Source organism: Corvus brachyrhynchos, unplaced genomic scaffold (assembly GCF_000691975.1).
Source record: "Corvus brachyrhynchos isolate BGI_N302 unplaced genomic scaffold, ASM69197v1 scaffold10, whole genome shotgun sequence".
NCBI classification, from domain to species: Eukaryota; Metazoa; Chordata; class Aves; order Passeriformes; family Corvidae; genus Corvus; species Corvus brachyrhynchos.
In genome coordinates, this window is record NW_008236180.1 from 8,714,989 (window position 1) to 8,737,083 (window position 22,095).

At 44.5% G+C, this 22,095-nt stretch overlaps 2 long non-coding RNA genes across 6 annotated transcripts; one reads left to right on the top strand and one right to left on the bottom strand.

Annotated features, from left to right (window-relative positions):
- Positions 1 to 5,062: 5,062 nt before the first annotated feature.
- Positions 5,063 to 22,095, bottom strand: LOC108446867. Of its 5 annotated transcripts, none has more exons than XR_001862213.1 (3): positions 21,706 to 22,095; positions 12,021 to 20,787; positions 5,063 to 8,430 (listed from the first exon to the last, which is right to left on the bottom strand). It is a non-coding gene; the product is annotated as an uncharacterized LOC108446867 (long non-coding RNA). The 5 variants fall into 5 exon arrangements; XR_001862212.1 differs by having other exon boundaries at positions 12,021 to 19,141; positions 20,633 to 22,095; XR_001862209.1 differs by having other exon boundaries at positions 12,021 to 16,257; positions 18,586 to 22,095.
- On the top strand, positions 8,785 to 10,594 carry LOC108446872. Its single transcript, XR_001862214.1, has 2 exons — positions 8,785 to 9,858; positions 9,936 to 10,594. It is a non-coding gene; the product is annotated as an uncharacterized LOC108446872 (long non-coding RNA).

The following is a 22,095-nucleotide window of genomic DNA, read 5'->3' on the forward strand; positions in this document are numbered from 1 at the left end:
GAGGACCATTCATTTATATTTTTTAGGACATTTAAAGAAATTCTTCTCAAGGCAAATGTATTTCTTCTCCCACTGTTTGGTTCCCAGTCCGGTGCGTGTTACAAAGATCACATTACAGTGAATGAATCACAATAACTTGAGACCACAACGTGCTGCCACCTCCTTTTGAAGGATTTGTTCATGAATATGTACCAGAAACCCAGCGCTTGCCTTTTGGGCCCGAGCTGATCCTCACGTGGCTGTCACACAGCAGCATCCCAGACCAGGATCTCACTGAGAACTGGTCCAGCAGCGTCTGCCAGCACATTCTGAGGAGTTTTAGAGAACAGAGAGGCTGCATAATTAACAAGTCAGCACCCTGCAACCACCCCGAGGCAATGTGAGAGCTAAAAATGACTGGAGAAATGCAAGGAGTGGCAGAAGGACTCGTTCTGTTCGTTCAAATAATGAATTGGCTTCAAAGAATCGAGTGGGGCTGTTGTCTTAGTAACCCAGTCCGAGAGAGAAAATCTTCCAGGAAGTTGGCAAGCAGTGCCTGGAACATCTGCACACCCAGGCAGGCTGGCAGATCCAGGTTCTCTGGCAGGACCTGGCAGCAATTTTGTTGGAATTTAGCAAGTGCTGAACCAAACAGAACAAAAGAAGTTGCTTTTGCTGCCCCCATGACCCCTATTTCCCAAACAAACAAACAAACAAACAATTGAACTGGCAGGTCAGCTCAGGACACGCCTCGCTGGGTTGTACTTGGGGTTTTACATAAACGCAAACACAGCCCAGACCAGAGCCAAACCCTCCTCGTGCCCAAATTCCCCACTCAGTCAATAAAACTCATCAATAAAACTCAGAGCATTTCCTGTTACCCTGTTTGAAAGGATTTTGAGTGTTGTGCAAAAGAGAACTATGAAAATATGCACTAAAATCAGAAAGTGTGTTCAGGCTCTGAACTGTCTGTCATGGAAACGTGTGCTGCAATTACGGTTTGTTAAAAATACATCATTTCCCTCCGGCTGCGCCATCTGCAGGAACTGAACTCACCTTTGTGGACAAGCCAGGCTGCCATCAGCCTAAAAAACCAGAAAATTTATATCAAAAATAGTGTGGCCAGCAGGAACAGGGCAGGGATTGTCCCTGTGTGCTGGGCACTGGTGAGGGCACACCTCGAATGCTGTGTCCAGTTCTGGCCTTTGCTACAAGAAGGGCACGGAGGGGCTGGAGCGTGTCCAGGGCAGGGAATGGAGCTGGGAAGGCTCTGGAGCCCCAGGAGAGGCTGAGGGAGCTGGGAAAGGGGCTCAGGCTGGAGCAAAGGAGGCTCAGGGGGGACCTTGTGGCTCTGCACAAGTCCCTGACAGGAGGGGGCAGCCGGGGGGGTCGGGCTCTGCTCCCAGGGAACAGGGACAGGAGGAGAGGGAACGGCCTCAGGCTGGGCCAGGGCCAGGGAGGTTTGGAGTGCCCAACCCTGGAGGTGCCCAAGGAAGGGCTGGAGGTGGCATTCAGAGCTCTGGGCTGGGGACAGGGTGGGGATTAGGCAAAAGCCACAAGATTCTGTGATTTACAGAGAGGAAAAAAAAGAAAAAAAACCCCTTCCAATCCAAAAATCAATCTTCAGTAACCAAACTATTCTTTTCCAACCCCCACTGTTATTGTAAAAGAACAATTACTGTGGCAATCAGAAAGATTTAACTGGAGTGCCTGAAATGATCTCTCCTGGGCAATATTTCATAAACACGTCCATATTTCATCGGTTTGCTCTGCAAACAGCAGAGAACGCTGCAAGTCACACAACAAGCAGCCCTTTGCAGCATCACTTTGATTTTGGAGTGATCTGAAGTGAGGGTTGAAGAGCCAATAAAGCATTCCAGATCATCTGGGATCCCTTGCTGGAATTCTGAATGTGTTCCCCAAAGGAGAGAGTGATGCTCCTGAACCTGGAGTTCAATTTGCTTTAGCAGTTTAACTGCAAAAGAAAGTTAATTAGTCATAAAAAAAGAAATGCTCTGTGATAAACATGGCAGCCCGATTTGTATTCAAATATGACTTTTTCTGGTCTAAAATAGAAAGCAAAGCAATTAGCCTGCACAGGCATTAACTGCTGGGGTTATTCAGTGGATAATGAGCAAATGCAGCCGCCCGCCACTTCCCTCTGCAATGCTGTTTCTCATTGACTTTAATGCATTCCTAACATTAGGGTTTGTTTACCATTATGGTGATTAACAACAGGATCAAACCCCGCTCTCAGCTGCCTTACAAGACCAGAAAATTTATTGCAGGAGCAGCACTTGGCCCACTGCAATTCCTGAATTTCAACCACAGCTTAGCAGAGAAGCGATCTGAGTGCTCAAAACGCTCTTCAAAGTGTGCAGGCAGTGCTGAGAGTTTGACTTGGTGGCTTTTAAAATGTAAATAAGAAATTATCAGAGATCTTCAGCTCGTGGAATGTGTGGAAATAAACAATGTCTTCGCTGAAGGAAATGCAGAAGTGATGGAAACAGCAGTGAATGACCCAGGAAAGAAGCACTGGGCAGCCCAGGGCAGAGCTGTGGAGAGGTAGGACAGGGACATGAACAAGGACACTGCAAATAAACCCCTGAACCTCTTCCTGGAGGTGTTTCACTGCAGCTGGACATCCCTCATGCAGAATGACACCTTCAAGGGGCACCTAAGAGATTGAGAGGGAGGAATCCCAAATCTTAACTCAAGTGATTTAACCTAATTTGAATTGCATTACTTTTCTCCTCCCTCTCGGAATATTCATTGGGAATTTTGACAGATCAGTTTACTGCCAGTGAGACGAAAGATATGCCTGTCAGCCAATGTTTACGAGTCAGTCTTCAAGCTGAGAGAGAAAATTAAAACCATTACTATACCACCAGTCTGAAGCCAAACTTAATATCACACCACGTATTTGGCAATTAAGCTGAATTAGATGAAATGAAGGGAAGAATCCTTCACCTTGGCTGGAATTGGAGTTTTTACCTCAGCACATCCTCCAGTCACATTTAAATTACAGATCTGAGGAGAGGGGAGAGGGAAAGTGAGCTCACCAAAACATTCTGTGTTGTACAATCATGTTTTCAGAGTGTTCTTGTTCCAAATCTGCCAGGAAGTTCTGCTGGGGTCAGCTGGAGATGGAGCAGGGTGTGATATCCTCGTCCTCTGGAAGTTCTGGATTGCTCCACTGAATAACCCCAGCAGTTAATGCCTTTGCAGGCTAATGCCTTGCTTTCTATTTCAGTCCAGAATATCTGAATACAAACTGGGGTGCCAGAGCATCCTCTGGAAGTTCTGGATTGCTCTGGGCATGTGCTGCCAATGGGAATTGTTCTCTCTGCTGCTTTTGCCCAAATTTTCACCCAGCTCTGGCAGAAGCAGCCAGACAATTTGATTCTTAAAAAGAGCCCCTGATCTCTGGAGAGAAACAACAGAACCACAGACATCCTTCAGCTTCCTCCCCCTCTGCCTCTCCACACCCAGGAGAGGCAGAGTGAGAGCCCCTGGGATCAGGGACAGCAGGATGGGACCTGTGCCCACCCCAGCACTGACCAGGGAGGATTTTCCTGCTGTGTCCCAGCAGATTCTCAGGCAGCCCTTCACCCCCAGGATGAAGCCCAGCTCCTGGCTGAGGGCTCTCAGCTCACCTCACATCGAGGAATGGTCCAGGAATAACCAGATGAGACAGGAGGAGCCCGAGGCGCTTCCCCAGGCCCATGAGAAGCACCAAGGCAAAGATAAAACGGGGATTTGCAGCCCTGGTTTATCTCGCCAGCAGTGCACATCAGCTTCAGAGTTTGTCAGCAGTGAGTCAGGGCTCGCTGACAGGTGGAAAGGTCAATGTTTTCCTCTCCCTGAGCAGAGGAAACTGAGGCTGCTGACTCAAAATCAGATTTCCAATTATTGGCTTGGCTGATTCATCATCACTTTGTCCCAGCTTTAGCATGAAAAACGTGGGGCTGTTGGGAAGAGTGAATTGGGGTTTCAAATGCTCTCAAAAATTAACTGTTTGGTGTCTGTTTAAAAGCATCCAGAGTTAAATGGGAAGGGCAGGTAGGGAAGGACAACGCTGAGGGAAGGAGGAGTAGGAAGAGAAGTCTGGTGGAGTTTCGGCTTAGAAAAAATCATGTAATCATAGGATGGTTTGGGTTGGAAGCGACCTTAAAGACCATCCAGTTCCACCCCCCTGCCATGGGCAGGGACGCCTCCTACCAGAATATTTTCTATTTGATTATTGGCTATAATTACATTCCAATTTAACAAGCTCCAGTAACTTTTTCTCCCACAGAGAGCAGCCCTACTATCATTCAGTAGACTGCGTTGCCCTGTATTTTAGCAGGTTCATGTTTTGATTGCCACAGGACTTCCCAAACTAAAAAACTAAGATAAAGTCCCTCAAGGCATTCAAAGTGTATGTTGCAGCACTAAATACTGACATAAAAAGTCCTTTGAAACACTTTGGAAATATGGGAGCAGAAAACGATGTCAATAATTTTTAGCTCAATCGTGGCAATTTTGTGACAAGAGCAGGGGGGTATTTTGTGGGTTTTTAAGAGCTTGTTCAGGGTCTTCAGTTTAAAAAGGATTAGCTACCACTACCCAAAATGGTGTTTTAGAGGGAGGAATTCAAGGTTTTAAGTGCTCCTCTTTGTGGTGTTTCAGACATGAATCAAACACAAACTGAGCTGACACCTGTGCAAAGGGATTTTTTCACTTGTTCACTCTGGGACCCAAACAGAACAGCTGAGCCCCCAGCCCAGAGTGGCACAGAGCAGGATTTTCCTCACCCCTTACAACCTGCTTGTACTTTATGAGCAGCCCAGGGAACCACACTCCTGCTCTTGTGCCTATAAACCTTTATTTGAGCACTCTGGGTGCAGCAGGAGTTCAAAACCGGGCCAGACAATGCCAGTACTGTAACAGGTGTTCATTTCCTTCTCCAGCATGTTCGTTTTGAACTACTCCAGTCTGGATGTTTTCTGTGGGCAGGCAGGGAGAAGAAGGGAGAATCCAAGTTGCTTTTGCCAGTACAATGCCTGGCTCGTGCATTTTCAGCAGCCAGCACAGGAACGAGTTCATTTGGAATTGAAATTCGCTCATTATAATTTCTTTTTATTACTGGCTCCAGACCAAGCGAGGAAGTGCTTTCTAATATTCAGAACATGCTGTACAATTCACTGCTTTACAAACAATTGGAGAAAAAAATATTATGATCAGAAAAGGGTATTCTAGTTTGGGTTCAGTTAGACTAGAAACAGGAGTGGGAAAACAGAGAGAAACTCACAAATTTTGGTGAAACAATTCTGTGAGTCTGGTGCTCACCATGCTACCTGCAATATTTCAGTAGTGATTAACACAGCAGTGCTTCATGAACCTCTTTGCTTTCCTCTATTAAGCTATGCTGGCATTGCCTGTAAAAAAACCCCAGAAAAACACTTTTCTGAGCATTTAAAAAACTCCAGCAAAAAAGTTTTGGTTTCCACTGCAACATGGTCCAGGTGAGATTCTGACCCAATAAAGCAAAATTTACATTTTTGGAGGGAATTTCAATGAAAAAATGGCAAAACCAGGAGCCAAAGTGCTGGGCAGTGGGGGGAGAGGGTGGGGAATAGGGGGGGAAGGTTCCCGTGGGCGCTGACAGCTCAGGAGTGTCCCTTGAAAGGATTCAGGATCTGAAGGTTTGGTCAGCACCAGCTCAGAACCACGAGTTCTGCGTGGCTTTGGCCACCACAGAGAGTGAGCCTGAGCCAGAGAGGTCCTTTGGTTCCCTGCACCAAGAAAGAGGAACCTGATTCCAAGCAGATTTCCCCCAAACCTGACAAACTCATGGATGAAACCCACCCGTGCAGCAGCCAGCGAAGGTGAGAGCTCCTGCTGTTCCCAGACTGAGCAGAAGTGGGAACAGCGGGAATTCTGCTCCTGTCTCACTTCCACGGTGCTGCTCAGTCTGGCAAACAGCCTGATTGCCCAAGGAGATGGGGTTTGATCTGCCCTTGGTCTTTTCCCTTCACAGGGAATTCCTGAGACTGCAAATAATGCCAGGCTTGGTTCTGTAGGATGAGCTTCCCAAAAGGCACTGCTTGGGTTCTTGGCAGCTCTTGGGATGCTATGGAGCTTCATGTTTTAATGAAGGAGCAATCCTGCCAAGGAAATAAATAAAGAGAAGTGCCAGAGAGAAATTTCTGAGCAACTTCCCATTTCCTGACAACCGCAGAGGTAGAGGCGAGCCCTTGGAGTTTGCTGGGTGGTGAGAATTTGGGCTCTTTTCCTCACACCTCCTGGCACTGCCTTTTCATTTCTCGCTGGTTTGTATCCCAGCATGTTGCTTCTGCAGCTCTGTGTCCACAGGAATGTGGGAAGGGGCTGCCAAGTGTCCTGCTTTTCCCATGTGCATTCCCTGCCTCCCAAAAAACCAACACCTGGAGATGTCAGTGTGCTCAAACCAAAAATCCTTCCATTTGTTCTGCAGGTCCAGAAATTCCCTGGTGTTCTTTAAAACCTGGCACAGCTCATGCCCAAACTGAGATCCTCCAGAGATGTTTTGTTGCATCCGAGTCAGAGGTTAAAAAAACCCCACAAAAATTCCTTGTGGCTGGGTCATCCCAGCAGTGAGATAAGGAGCTAAACTCTTCCAAGGGACAACTAAAAGAATACATTATTAGATAAAACAAATTATAATTCTATTGAGTTATTTTAATGAGCCATTCATTTCAGCAGCAAAGAGAGTGCATTAAGGTGTCAGAAATGTAAATGGCTAAAAGCACAGTGGGGCATTTGGGAAAAAGCACATTATCCTACTGACATATTGTCCTTGTGAAGTGCCACCAGCTCGAAGGGGAAAATAGATCCTGTCACCAAATTTACACTGGAATTGTCAGAATTAAGAAGATCTCTGAAAGATAATGTATTATATCGCTGTATTCAGTGTTTGACAGAAAGTCTTTTCTTTCCACGGTTTCTCAGTGAAGTCAGACACCTCCTTTTTCCTGCTCTGTGGTTTCCCACTGCAGATGAGGCCTGTGCACACCAGGAGTGGGAATTTGATAAACTGATGATAAATGCCCAACCTTCTCCTGCCTTTATTGGGGATATCACCTTGTGCAATATTGCAGACAGCTTTGATTACTGTCAGAAAACCAGAGCAGGGTGAACCCCACCCCACCTCACACAATAATTCTGTTTCCTCTCTATTTTTAATCCCTACGCTTGGGCTTCACTGAAGAAATAAATTTTCTCCTGTAGCACTTGCAGAGCTGGGATTTCTTAGGAATGAGAAAAGTCTGACAGGAGCCACATGAGCAATCCAGGCAACCCGGCCTTTGCTGAAATTAAAAAGTTGCCTCTTTCTTCCAAGGATCACAAGCAGTGAGAAAGAGCCTGAAAGAAGAATTTAGCTGACAATGTAACTGCATGAGCCTTTTTTCTGCCCCCAACAGCTCCACTTTGGATCCCAGCTGTGTTTACTGCTGTGGCAGAAAGCATTCTTTGACTTGTAAGCTGATTAAATTTGACCCAGAAGTTAGAGAAAAATGAATGTAGCATTCTGTTAATCCATTTTTTTTTCTGCTAACCATCCGGCATCTCATAAACAGCCTAACTCACACAGCAAGCTGAAGAAGTGGGAATAGTTTAATAAAATATTACAGCTTGCATTTAGTCCGTGCTAAATCGAGAGGAATGCTATCAGAGCTGCTGCTCCAGAGGTACAACGGGATCAAACCCACAGCACATCTCTGAGCTGCCTCCCAGGATTTGCAGACAGCGCCAAAGGGAAAAAGACTGAAGTGAAAAATGAGCTGGCTGGGGATGGCTGTGCCACCGAACCTCCCTCAGCCCCACAAACAGGCCCTTCCCTCATTCCTTCACTGGGATATTTTAGTGGGACTGCCTGGGAAATGCTGTCCTGTGTTCTGCCCCTTGGGGATGGGGCAAAGGGTTTAACTCTGTCTGTTCAAGCAGTGCTGGTCAGGGCCATCCTGAACAAAACTCAGGAGGATTTGTGGGACTGCAAAGGAGTTTTCCAAACTGAGGGTGCCACTCAGGCTGGGAATTGCTTCTTTCCCCAGCAACACCTTTAGGTGACCCCTCTGGATCATTTCCATACATTGTTCTTGGCCTGAAGCACGAGTTCTCTGCTGGAGCAGAAAAGGGCTGGAAAAGGGAGGGAAGGCTCAGGGCTCTGCTTTCCTGCTCGTTTGTGCTCCCCTCGTTTATAGGAAATTCTACATCTGCGGATGCAGCTGCACCTCTTTAACGTTCCCACAGTTTCATCTTGATTTTCATCACCAAAATTTCATCTTGAGGCAGAAGAGTGGGAATCAGGGAATATCCTTCAGCTTGTCTGCTTTGAAAGCAGCTTTTCCATTCTCCCTTCCCACAGGGTCATGTCCAGGCAGGATCAACTTCTGGCTGTTTCCTTTCTCTTTGCCTTGCAGAGGAGAGCTATAAAAGGCAGGAAAATGGGAAATAGAAGGGCAGAACATGGAATAAACCAATCCTCGGTGTCACACACTAAACATGAACCCTCTGAAAACCATCCAGGTGATTACTCAGTGCTTTAAATCAGTGTCATTGTCCTGTGTAAGTCAGATGGAATTTGGAGACAGTCACCATCTTTTTATCTTTCAGGTTGTGACCTGGAGAATTTTACCTGCTTCTGGTTTTTAAATACTTCACTTCAGTTGCACACTTGATTTCCAACACCCAACAGAGATATAAAGCTGGAAATCACTTACAGGACCTGGTTCAGTGCCTATTTATTTCCTTTGATTGAAATATTTGAAATACTGTCAGGAGAATTTTAAAATATCCCATTGCTCCCCATATAAAAATCCCTAAGATGATGATTAGCTGCTAGAAATGAGATTGATACTATTTGATTGCAGTGTAACTTCAGATATTTAAAAATTCCCCAGATTTGTGCACGCAAATGCTCAGCCCTGTAGCTCTGTGAGGAGCAAACAGGATTTGTATATGTGAGCTGTCAGCTCCTTTGATCTGTGCATTCACTCAAATGCTCTTTGCAGCAAGTGCAATTACACATGTAAAGTGCCGAGTAAAATGGATTAAGCAGGTTTGGAACCTCTCAGAAAAAATTACCCCACGTACATTTTAAGCCACCCTTTTCAGAGCAGCTAAAATAAATTCTATTTATTTTAGAAGTGTATTACAGTTGCCAAGAACCCACTCCAAAATTATCAGGGGTAAGGATTATTGGTTTTACACATGATTTTGGGAACTGAGGCACCTCTGAGTTCAAGGATAACACAACCAGGATCAGCCTCTAGAAACCCTGTCAGCAACTCCTTTATGAAAAATTAAATGCTTGTTGCTTGATTTTTTTTGCAAGGTCCCACAAAGATTTCCTGTCCAAACTGCAGCAAAGTTAATTCAAAGTCAGGCTGGAAAATGGGAATTAAACCCAATGTGCAGCAGCAGCAGGGGTGAAGGAAGACATGCAGAGTGTGGTCAGCCTCTGATCCAGCCAGGGCAGTGAATTGAATTGTTCATGGGAAGGATTTCAGCATTTTTCCCAATCCAAACAAACCCCAAATTCATCAGTGCCACGAGAGAATAACTATCAGCTCGTGCACAGGTAGTTGTGCAGCTAATGACCTGGAGATGGGGTGTAATTAAAGCCTTCACTCGGCGGCTTCATGAACTCTCATCCACTTCCCTGTGCCCTCATTGATGCTCTGTTCATTAAAACTGAGCAGATCATTAACTCATTAACAACTGCGGGATGCAAACGCGGGGAAGCGAGGGAAGGCGATGTCGGAGGGAAGGCGATGTCGGAGGGAAGGCGATGTCGGAGGGAAGGCGATGTCGGAGGGAAGGCGATGTCGGAGGGAAGGTGATGTCGGAGGGAAGGTGATGTCAGAGGGAAGGGGATGTCAGAGGGAAGGCGATGTCGGCGGGAGGGCGTTGTCGCGGGGAAGCGAGGGAAGGCGATGTCGGAGGGAAGGCGATGTCGGAGGGAAGGCGATGTCGGAGGGAAGGTGATGTCAGAGGGAAGGTGATGTCGGAGGGAAGGCGGTGTCGCCGTGCCTGTGAAGTGTGTCCCGGAGCTGGGGTGATAATTTTTTACAACTGCTATTAGAATGGTCCTGTCAATGAAAGCAGCTCAAAAAAAATGACGAATGAAAGCTAAGAGGAATGAATATTTCACTGTTAAATAGCCAGCAAATTGCTGCTCTGGAAGGTACAACTCACAATGCTGTTGGCTCTGATGTCTTGAACCAAAAGGTGCCCTTTTTTCTGTTTTAATACAGGAAAAATTCCCTGTGTCTCTTCACCAAGGTTGTACCATCCTGAAACACACGGACAGAGCTTGGGTAGAAAATCTTGTGGACAAACTGGAATGATTTATGCCCAATAATGAGTTACACACCATGATGTGTGCCAGAGGGATTTGTCCCCAGCTCTGCAACCTGCTTGGGACAGAGGAGAAACAGTCAAAGAGGAATCCTGATGGAATCAATCTCGTTTTTGAGAGTTAATCATCATCTTAGGGATTTTTATATGGGGAGCAATGGGATATTTTTAAACTATCTTTACAGTATTTCAGATATTTCGACCAAAGGAAATAAATAGGCACTGAATCAGGTCCTGTAAGTGATTTTCCAGCTTTATATCTCTGTTGGGTGTTGGAAATCAAGTGTGCAACTGAAGTGAAGTATTTAAAAACCAGAAGCAGGTAAAATTCTCCATGTAAAACCCCCACATTCCCCCAGATCAGAGCAGTGCCCTTTTCCAGGCTGTTCAGCTGCCTTTAAAAAATGACTCCACTTTTACAAGTACCAGAGCAAAGGAGTTAATTAACAGGGCACTTAATCACATTTCCTGGCACCAATACATCAGGTACAGGTGTCATTTCCATTAACATCCTCCAATATTTATATTTTTCAAGACTCTGTAGAAGTGCTGTTAATGGAGTTGAGAAGAAGAGATAATTTTCTTGCTGCAGCGAGTCTGGATGATTAAGTGCTCAGGCTCTGGTAACAAATGAATGCAACAACCTTTAAATCCTTTCCATACAGACAAATTAATGTATTTCTCATAATAATATTGCTGGAAATCCAGCCAGGCCAGTGCGTCTTTGTGACTTTCTCTGCATGAGTCAGATTTACACCGCTGCACTGGGGGAAAAAATAAGAAAAGGGCTGTGATGACAAGTTGATAAACAAGGTAAAATAATATAATTTGCACTGTGCCATTTCTTTGCTGTCAGCATGCACATAATTCCAGAAATTACTGTGGTGGATAAATCCACTCCAGGGCTGCTGCTGGGTCCAGGGAGCCCTGGTGCTTCCTCCCCGTGAGGAATTTGCACGACAGAGCCACCCAGCCCTTCCCTGCAAGATGAAAGTCACACTTCTCTTCCAGCAGTGCTGACATTTAAATGTGATGTCAATGTTACAGTCTCATCCTAATTTCCAAATCCCTTGTGCTAATAGTGCTTAAGCCTTAATTGCACATTTAATCATCAGAATTGCAGAGTGGCTCGGGGAAGCTGGATGGGAAAAATGCGGTGGGCAAAGACACCAGAGCAAATCAAACAGGAGAGGGAGAGAAAAGAAGTCATCTTCTGCTTTGCAGAAAATGTTAAACATGTTTTCCAGCCAGTGGTGAAATGAGATCCCTGTAAATACCAGCTTCGTGCTGCTGAATGCTCTCTGCTTACTGGAACTAATTATCTACAAATTTATCTGTTTGGCTACAATCTAAAGGACACACTGCCATCACCTAAACTCAAGCACTAAAAACTAAAAAAATTGTGCTCTGGACTCAGATTTTTCTGTAGCTGGCTGTTTTCTCAAAGCTCTGCACATCAAATCTCCACCCCACATAAGAAGTGTTCTGTGTTTAAAGGAAAAGACAGATTTTTAACTTGATAATTAAAATACTTCAAACAGAAAATCTATCTACAGGCTCTCTGAACCCAGCATTTCAAGAGTCTCAATGAACTTGCCAAATGACTTCAGTCACCAAGGAAATAAAAGTGACAAAGTTTGTGAAATAATGAACTGAACCTGGGAGCTGGGATAGTCAGGAACGTTCAGCATTGATGCTGAGATGTCAGAACTGCAATTCCTGTCTCAGTGCCTGGATCTCCTGCAACACAATTATTTTGAGAAAAGTCAAAATGAGATTTTACAACAGTCCACAGGCAATAGAATAATTCTTACTACAGAGTTACTGTAACCATTTGTTACTGACACTTCCTCCTCCAGTGGAAGTCTTGGTGGCTGTGTAAAGTCTGAAAAATGAAGCTCTGGCTTCATAACTGAGCTGCCAGCTCCAATCACTTTGTTAGAACCAGGCAAAAATACATCTCCCTTCTTCAGAAAAAGTTGTCCAAAAGCAATTTGTTCAGCAAAACTTTAAGAGTTTTTTCTAAATAATCCAAAGGTATGAAGCTGATCTGGAGGCTGACCAAAACCAGGGTGAAGGACACAATCCAGCCCCGTGTCTGACAGTGGGAATGGCTTTGCTTTTGTGTCCAGCTAAATTCTGAAGTGTTCACCCAGAAAATCAATTCCTCTTCTGGTTTAACTGCCACCAACCCCAAACTGATCCTGCAGGGGAAAACTGGGATGATGAATGAAGGTGGGTTTGACCTTTTTGCTGCCATCAGTGCCGTTAGAGAGACGAGCACCTCTGAATCACAAGCAAGGCGTTGCTGTGCTGCATTCTCAAATCCAGGGTGGGAATGGCATTCCTTCCTTTCCATGGGAACTCAGGGAATCCTGGAACCTCTGCCCCGTGGGTTTTCAGAGCCTTTGCTTTGGCATCAGCCGCATGTTGCTGCCCAGCCCAACCCCAGCAGAAATTGCTGTCAGGAATTCCCAGTTCTGTTGACATCAACACCAGCCTGCCTGAGGTTGTGCTTCTCCCTTTCCTTCAGGATTCTCCTGCCTCTGCCCTGCTGACATCTCCCTCTTTCAGTTCACCAAATCTCATCAGATTTGAAAACCTAAATTGTCCTGCACTTTACATACACCGGCCCAGGGAAGGGCTGGAATGATCCTCATGGTGTCAGCTCCCTGGAATCCTGATAGGCTTTACAACGATTTAAAGGAAAACTTCTTCCTCCTCAATGCACCAGGTGATAAACAGATGGAATCTCTCCAGAGCCCTATGAATTATCAGTAGCAAATCTGCACCTTCTTGTGTAGAAAATCCGATAAAGTATCTACTTCACCACCTTTAATTTAATCTACAGACTGACACCATATTGCTCCAAGCTTTATCTCTTTAAAAAAACCTCACAAAAGATGGACAGGCTGTGCTAATGATATTTGACAGCTTTTGTCCAGGAGGACACCCTCCAATAATGTATTCCCAAACTGCAGAAATTTCCCTGGCTGACATATGCTGTGAGTTCAAATGACTAATGGCAGGCTGGGATACAAAGTGGCAGGGATAACAGCCTCCTTCCCCCAGTTTATCATGAGCCCAAGCTCCTCAAACCAAGCTCAGCAGCAGCTTCATGATTTTTTGGGGGTATATTCTTGTTTTGGTGGGGCAGTTATCAGCCAATCAATGGGACAAGCTGAGAGAGGAGGTTTAGATGGGATATTGGGAAGAAATTCCTCCCTGTGAGGTTGGGGAGCTTGCCCAGAGAAGCCTGTGGTGGTTGTTCTTCATTTATAATTATTTTATAGCTTTAACTGTTTGCTTGGCTTGGCTTAGGTATGGAACAGGCTTTTATTTGGGTGCCTGAGCAGCTCAGAGCTGCATCCAGAGCCCTGATTCCAGCCCAGTCCCTTTCTCTCTTGACACTTCTGGATCAGCCTGGGCTCAGCTGTGGTCTGACACTGAGGAGCTGGAGATGAATCAGCCAGAGCTCAGTGTGCATTCCGTGTTCCTGCAGCCCTGGTGTGAGAAAAAACCCGGACAAAACACAGCCCAACTCCACAGGCAGCGAAGATCCCACACTCTGCACCCTGTGTGTCACCTTCAGGGTTTTAATCAGTGCATGGGATCACACAGAACATCCAGAGCTGTCCATGGGGCCTGCTCACTCCCAGTTTGGGCACCTTTCTGGTGTGAGTAGAACCAAAATATTTACAGGAAACAGATGCTATTTGCCTGATCTATTCCCTGCTGCTTCTTCAAACTTGCAACTCTCCGCAGTTCCTGGCAGCTCAAGATGTTCAGCATTTGTAAATACCAAACTCTGGACAGAACTGAGCTCCTGGTACTGGTGGTGCAGTGCAGTCTTAAAAAAATCAGGGAGAAAGAGCAGCACCATCAATTCTGCTGTCCCAGAAGCCAAAAACAAACTGGAGAATGGGCATTGTTCTGGTCCAATTATTTAATCATTGAACATTGTAATGAGTGCCATAAGAAAAAACATCATCACCTTCCCACAAAGGTTTTAATTATGCACTGTAAGCAAATAGAATTACATCCCATGTTCAGAATTATCTGGTGAGCTCTAAAACACCTTTTACTTTGTACCAGCCACTCTGTGTATCAAACAATCAAATCACTCTTAAATCTCATCCAATGAGCTCCCAAAGTCATTGAAGAGATCATAAATGAGGTTACAACACTCGCCTGGTATACAGATAAATGTCTTTCGAATATCTTTAAGTGGTTATTAATGTCTGAATCAGTTTAGAATACATTAACCTTCAAGGTAAATTAGATCAATCAAGGAAATGACTCACAAGTCTGGGTCTATCTTTTTTGCTGAAATTCAGTGTGTGCCAAGAATTTAACAGCATTCCAGAGCAGCTTCCCCCTGAGAGGATGGCACTGCTCATGGAGAGGGGCTGGACACTCATTTCTGGAAGCTGATGATAAAGTTGTTCCTCAGGATGAGAGGAATCAATGATCAGGTGAGAACAAAATGTTCACAGTTGTGCAGAGGGGGAGTGATGCTGTCAACGTGGAATGACAAAGCCCGGGGAAATCGGGTGCAGTCGTGTCCTCAGCTCCATTTATCTCCCACTCTGGGTTTATCTGAGCCTTGTTTATTTTAATTGTGGAAGTGGCTGAAAGGCTCAGTCTGGTCCATTTTGCCACAGTCCAGACATTGGTCACATTCTGCTTCAGAATTACTTCAATTTTCACCTTTTTGACAACAAATGTTACAGATAAAAGGTATTGAAACACTCAGTGGGAATGTGCCACTATTACAGCCACAAACGTCATCCTGTGCAGTGCTGAGAACCTGAGAATTCCACGCTTAGCCACTGTTTTCCACAGGAATATGAGAATATTAACACTGAGCACGAGACTAAGCTGAAGTCAAGTGGTTTTTAACATGACAATGGTGAAAGCTTTGGGGGGCTTTTGTTAATAATCGATTGTGCTGTTGCAAAAATGCCCTGTGTGCCAAGGCAGGGCACAGCTGCCAGGAGATAAATCCCTGAGACAAACTCGGGCTCTGTGTGAGAAAGCAGGGATAAGGATTTGAGAGAACCCTTCAGATCCCAGCAGTGATCAGTGTCACACCTCCCAAAACTCCACTTCCATCATCAGCTGGGAGAGGAGTCACCAGAGCTGCCCCTGCTTTTATACTCATAGCACACTGAAAATTGATGTCTCAAAACCTTTCCTGCCTGCTAAGGGGATTGTTGGATTAAAACTTCAAAGCCTGCAGCTTGCCTTGACATCAAACCACCTGCAATCACCAGATTTACCTCACTGATAGGTGACACACGGACGCAAAAGGGACAAAAAAGACCCTAAACCAGAAATCAGACCAGCTTTTAATACAAATACAGGTGTTCCAAGGGAGCAGATGGAAGTGCAAAGTGGGATCTGAGTGCGTGCTGGAAAGGAATTCATGCTGAATATGGGCTGTGGTGTGCTCACACTGCAAATGGAACACCTGACTTAGGACAGCATTTTGCTGTTATCCAACTTCTGAAACAGTTGTGGAGTTCTGTTCTTCCTTTACTGAGGACCTCACTCATTCATTGGCTGTGGAGAATTTCAGCCCAGGAGGGTGAACTCTGCAGAGAAAAGGGAGATCCAGCTACAACTTATCCCAATTTCTCCTGTGTCTGGGATTTAGCACAGAAATCCCATTTTGGGGGAAAACCTATAAAATTCCAGCCATTCAGCAGCAGGGCCCAAAAAATCTGCTCTTGAACTCTTCCCCTTTCAGCTTTCCTGTACCTGCTGAGACAATGTTCCCACTCCATCCTAGTAGCAGGGAATTGAGCGAAAGCTTTGTCCTTGTGCATCTGGGGATAAAAGCAGCACTTCAGCAATCCTGTTGCAGTGAGACACAAGGCTGAATGGGCGATGCTGCAATTAAAAACGTGGCTGTGTCAGTGTCCATTGGAATGCTAATTGAAAGCCTATTAAATAAAGAGATAAATGCTATCTGAGAGATTATTTAAAACCCTGACACCTACATGATGTTTTACAAAGCTCTCAAAACATGGACTAATTCCTCCTTGGAGTAGCTGAGACATGAGTAAATAATCCAGCTAATCTGAGGAGGAGGAAAAGAACTGAACAGAAATTCCAGGAGCATTCTGGTGTTGGTTAAGTGTTCAAAAAAATGAGAAATTCAAAAAGTTCTTCTCTGGGAATTCCATCCCAGGGCCTCCCCACCCTCACAGGGAATGATTTCTTCCCAATATCCCATCTAAACCTCCTCCATGTCATTGTGAAGCCATTCCTGTCACTCCTGATGGGAGCTGTACTCCTGCTGCCCTGCCTTCCTCAATCAGAGGGATTATTTTGGTGATTTTTATGTAGAATATAGGAAAGTCTTCAGTCAGTGACTTTGAAATAATCCATCTGGAGAGAAATTCTCTCCTCTCTGTGTTAATGGGCAGCTTACAGCAAATCCACCAGGTAAAAACAATGAAAATTATTTCCTTGTTGTGTTTGCACCCCTAATTCCTCATAGAGGAATTTTTGTACGGATCCACAACCACGAATCCAGGAAATCTGCCCATGAGAAAGAAGCTCAGGTGTTTTTCCAAAGCCCTGTTTGGTTCTCCACGTGTGTTTTCAAGGGAATGCACTGTGAGCAGAAGACACGGCTCTACCACTGAGTATAAAACACAATTTAAACACTCCAAACCCTGCTGCTGTCACCTTCTCCCAGCAAGGTGGGTCTCAGCTCCTTCTCCTCCTCCCTTCCAAACGAACCAGAGTGGGTGTGAAATGCAAATCATTTTGTTGGGGTTTTGTGAGTTGTTGCACATTTCTCTGTTTGCTTTCTCTGTTGCTGTGTAATTATTCAGACTCCTCCAGCTCATTAATTCAATTCCATTTCACCACCAAAAGCCTGAGACTGCAGCGTTTCCCAAGCTCAACCACAACTTTCTCCTTTCAGGACAATTTGGTTCCCATGTTTGCTGAGGGTAACTGGTGTTGATGCCCAACAACCCAACTCTGTGGCCTGATTTGAGAAATATGAAGTGCAGAATAAACTTTGATGTGCACATTAATGCTGAAACAGTCCCTGGAAACGGCTGAGATTTTCAGGAAAGTTGCCTTTATACAGAATATATTCTCCTTCAGATTCCGTTACAGCTGAGGGGCACTGATTTGGCTCTGAATTAATCCCTTTATCCTTTTATATTAATTGTCTGATTAATTTGTTTTTTCCCATTTGTGAATTATCTTTGCATCTCTACACCTCCAGTCATTAAAATATCAACATTTTACATTTTACAGGTCCCCATGTGAGCAAAGCCAAGAGCCTAAATCCCTGTTTTCCAGCACACTGGGAAGAGTGGGAACAGCCAACCTGACCCAGAGCTCACCACCAAGGCATCAAATCTAAAAAGATAAAAAGCAAACTTTGTATTCTCCTTTGCAGCACAAAGGACAAATGAAAATAGGTTACAAAATACCCTGGGAAAATTCCTAACTTTTATATCCAGAAGAGTTCCACCAGAGTGGGATCTTTGTCCCTGCTGTCCTGTTCAGTGTAAGGAAATCTTTCCAAGCTGTTCCTATTTGACATCAAACTCAGGAAATTCTGGAGATGATTCCTGAAGTTCCTGCATGTTGCCATGGCAACGGGCACCAGCTGAAACTTAGTGGGGATATCCAATAAATCTTTGCTTTGCTAGGAAATGAAAGGCAATTTTATGTTATTAATGTTTGTCAGAGCAAATAGAAGGCAATGAAATGATGTGTTGGGAAGTGCGAGGCAGTGCCAATAAATAAATCCAGGCTGAGGTGACATCCTGGTGCTGATGTCACCAAGGAGCACCAGGAACACTCCCAACACTGGGCAGGAGCTGGCTGGGGAGGTGACAGCTTAAAAAGCCCAAAGTAAATGGAAAAAGAATGCAAAATACCAGCAAATATCACTGAGAATGCACGTGGCTGAAAGGAAACCACTGCTGGGGAGCAGGAGAAGCAGGGGGTGAGTTCTGAGTCTCATTTCAGATAAATTTGGCCATCACAGTGCAATATCAGAGGGAAAATACTGGGTTTTGAGCTTTGTTAAATTCTGACAGCTCTGTGTCCAATGAAAAGCTGAGTATAAATTGTATTTTGTGCCCTTAGTTAATTCTTCTTCAAGAACTTAAGACAAAACTCACAAGCAACCACGCCACAATTTAAAATACCCTAAAACCTCCTTCATCCCAAGGTACTTTGTACCTGCACTAATGAGGTGCCAGAGGAGTGACGGAGAGGGGAAAATAGGTGCTGTAATCTCCTTGACTATTCCCAAATATTCCAATTCCTCCATGGCCACATCCCATAGGAATGAACTGTGAGGAGGATAATCTGGGAGAGGATAATTCCAAGACTTCTGCAATCTCACAGCAACATCCACAAGAAATATGTAGCTCTGTCAAATTAAATAAATTGAGCAAAATAAATTCTGCAGTTGATTTTCCTACCACTGGTCTAAAATGAAATATCCTGACTGCAATAAAATGTCATTAGGACCAAAATTCTTCTACACTGAAGTACATGTTGTTCTTTTACATAAAAATAATGACTCTTAATATTTATATTTTAAAATAGTAATTTTAGGATTTCTATTTGCACATGTGTTGCAGCAGCATTTTCTGCAAAATAAAAGTCAACTCCTCAAAATGCCATCCTGGACATCTCCAACTCATCCATTACTCTTCAAGAGCTGAAATGGCCACAATTATTTCTCCTGGGTAGCACCCACATAAAAAACACCTGAGTATTTCTCCAATCCCTACAAGAAGAAACAAGCCCTAAGTTTAAAACCTCTCCCAGAGGCAGTTTGATCCCTGACATGTCAACACTGGTGCTGGGACGCATTTTCAGAAGCGAACCAAAGCTCTTCTGGCTGAACTTTTAACAGCAAGATTAAAAACTGGGGGGGAAAAGTGCTTTCACAACAGAACTGGAACTGAAAGCTTTATTATTTTTCCCCCAAGTGTTAATAAAAAGCAGCGTTGGAGGTGCCAGCAGTCCTTGGCCATGTGTGCTGGGATTAATAATTTTCCTCTGAGTTGATTGTACCCAAAGGCAGTCAGGTTTTATCTTATATATAAATATATATTCGTGTGCTAGACATTGCTGTTCAAAGGCCAGGCCATACACAGGAGCTTGGTTAAATTCAGGCTTATCCCAGATACCCAAGGGACAGCAGAAATTTCAACTCTAATTAAAAAAAAAAACAAAAAACCAAACCTGTGCTCTCTGTCAGAGCATTGTAAGTCAGGTGTGCACAACCCTGTTTGTTACAGATAAGGCAGGAAAAGCACCCAGATTTGATGATTTGATGGAATTCTGTCCTGTGCCTGAAGGACAAAACTTGTCAGACCCTAAAACTCCACTGAACAAGGTTATTCTTCGCTTTGCTGGTCTGTGTTAAGAAATCTAACAGGAATTTTTCCTTAAGGAATGGCTGGGAGCAGTCCTGGCCTAGCCTGGAGTCTAACACTGAGCACATCCTGAGCTTCTCCTCATGTTCATAATTTTTTTACTCCATTTTTAATTGCACCTTTTAGCAGCTGGGTGAAATTCCCCTTAATGTGAACCTGTTTGATCTCCTGCTGAGGGAATCCTCCCCAGCCTGCGTTTGGTGCTCTGTGCAGTCCCATCAGCAGCTAAAGTTTAATTACGAAATAATTTGGTTTTCTGCATGACTCATGCAATCTAAATAAAGACAAAGTTGGTCATAAATAATTTCTGTCAGGCCTTATTATTCCTATATATATTCATATTTTTTTCTCTCTCATGAATCAGACTATTAGAATGACATTAGATAAATTATCTGAACCACTGACTCATGCAAACCAAACTGCTCAGCTCTGTTGTTCCTACAGAAAATGTGGCTTCAGTATTTAGAATTCAGTCTCTTTTTGCTCTTGGAAGTGATTTTATTATCACAAAATTATCAGTGCTTCGGCTACACACCGCTTCCTGTAATTACTGAATAATTATCCATCTCATTTGTATAGTGGAGTGTAAAGGGGTCCCAAATCTGCTCTACAAAATGTGGATTAATAAACATTGCACTGGAGGTTATGCTGGAGATCATCCTGTGGAAAACAGTTTTGTATCAGCTGAGATACAGAATCCCAGATAAGCCCTGAAAATACCTTCAGTGCAGGAGCTGAATCCCACCGTGTTTGACAGAGGTTTTACCAACTTTTAAAAACCTGGGGTCTCCTTGACAGCAGGAGCCAAAATGAGCTGAATTTCACCTGCACTTTACCTGCTTTAACTGCTGCAGCCAAGTGAAAAACCAGCCATGGGCGACTCTGTGACTTGCAAAACAAAACCTGTGTTGAAGTTGTATTTGAAGACGAAAGTAAAGCTGAAGAGGTGATTCCATCCCTAAGGGATCCTTGGCCCAGCACCCTAAAAGCCCTGAGATTAAAGAACAGCACTTTGTGACACATTTCATCCTCCAGGTGTCTTACAAATGTCACTCCCTTGCCAACACAGAGAATGACAATGAACTATTTGCATTCTGACCAGATATTTAAACATTTATATTGCTACGTGCAACTAAATGATTCATGAGATTAGAGGGGAACAGAGTATCAGGGGTTTGTTCATGGGCTTCTATCACAGTTCTCTTGTTCAGGTAAGGGAAACATTATTAGAGATAACACATTCCAAGCCACCAAAATAAAAAGTACTTAGAACATGGGGTGCTGAAAAGAGTAAGTGCCAACTCAAACACAATTGCCAATCTTCATGACAGAAAGGTTATTGAAAGGCAAAACCAGGATGCTGTCAAATCCTTCCAAGCAACTGATGCACCATCTGCAAAGTCACTTCTACAATGACAACTCCAGAATATAAAAAGTGTTTCCTGCATGTTCTGTTTTACACATATAAAAATACCAAATGATAGCTTGGCACAGGAGCTCTGCAAACTACAAAAATTCAGAGGCTGAGCTGAAAAATTGTGAGGCGTAATGACTTGCAAACACAGTTGTCCAAAGCACACGAGGAAATTGGACAGCCCAGATGCAAGAAGGCCCCACTGAGCCAACAGGAAAGATGCACCACACACATAAACCCCTAAAGGGAGAGAAAATAAGGGGGAAATCAGATCTGTGGCACTGAAGAGTCTTCCCTAAACACCAGCACTGTATAAATGGCCAATCCCACTTTCAGGATCAAAGAGCAGCAAGCTCTCCACACCCTGCCATGGCAGGGGGGTTGGAAATAAACCGTCTTTAAGGTCCCTTCCCACCCAAACCATTCCAAAATTCTTTTTTTTTCCCCACAAAAAAGCCATAGCCATACTGTGGCCTAGCTGGAAATGAGAGTCACCTGAAATCCCTGCAGAGCTGTGAAATGCTCAGCACAGCCGTGACTTTGAAACTGTCACCATCCAGTTAAGCAGCCTGGGATCCCTGCAGCCAAAGCTTCACTTCACTCAAACCAGCAGTGGCACTCCCCAACAGGTGAGAAATACGAAATAAGCGATGTACTTTTAAAGCTGATCTTTTGGATGTACAGGTGCGCCTTTGGCTCTCTGCCGAAGCAGCCGGCCGTACCGCCCTTTTTGCTGTTGTCTCCTAATTGTCCCTTTTCTTAAACTTCCCTTCAAATTTTACAAATAGCAAACCTCGTTTTTCACAATTTGGGGCCTGCACGGGGATAAAGGCTCAGCTCTGGGATCTCCCGGGGAACCCAGAGCAGGGGGGTGCCCCCGCACGC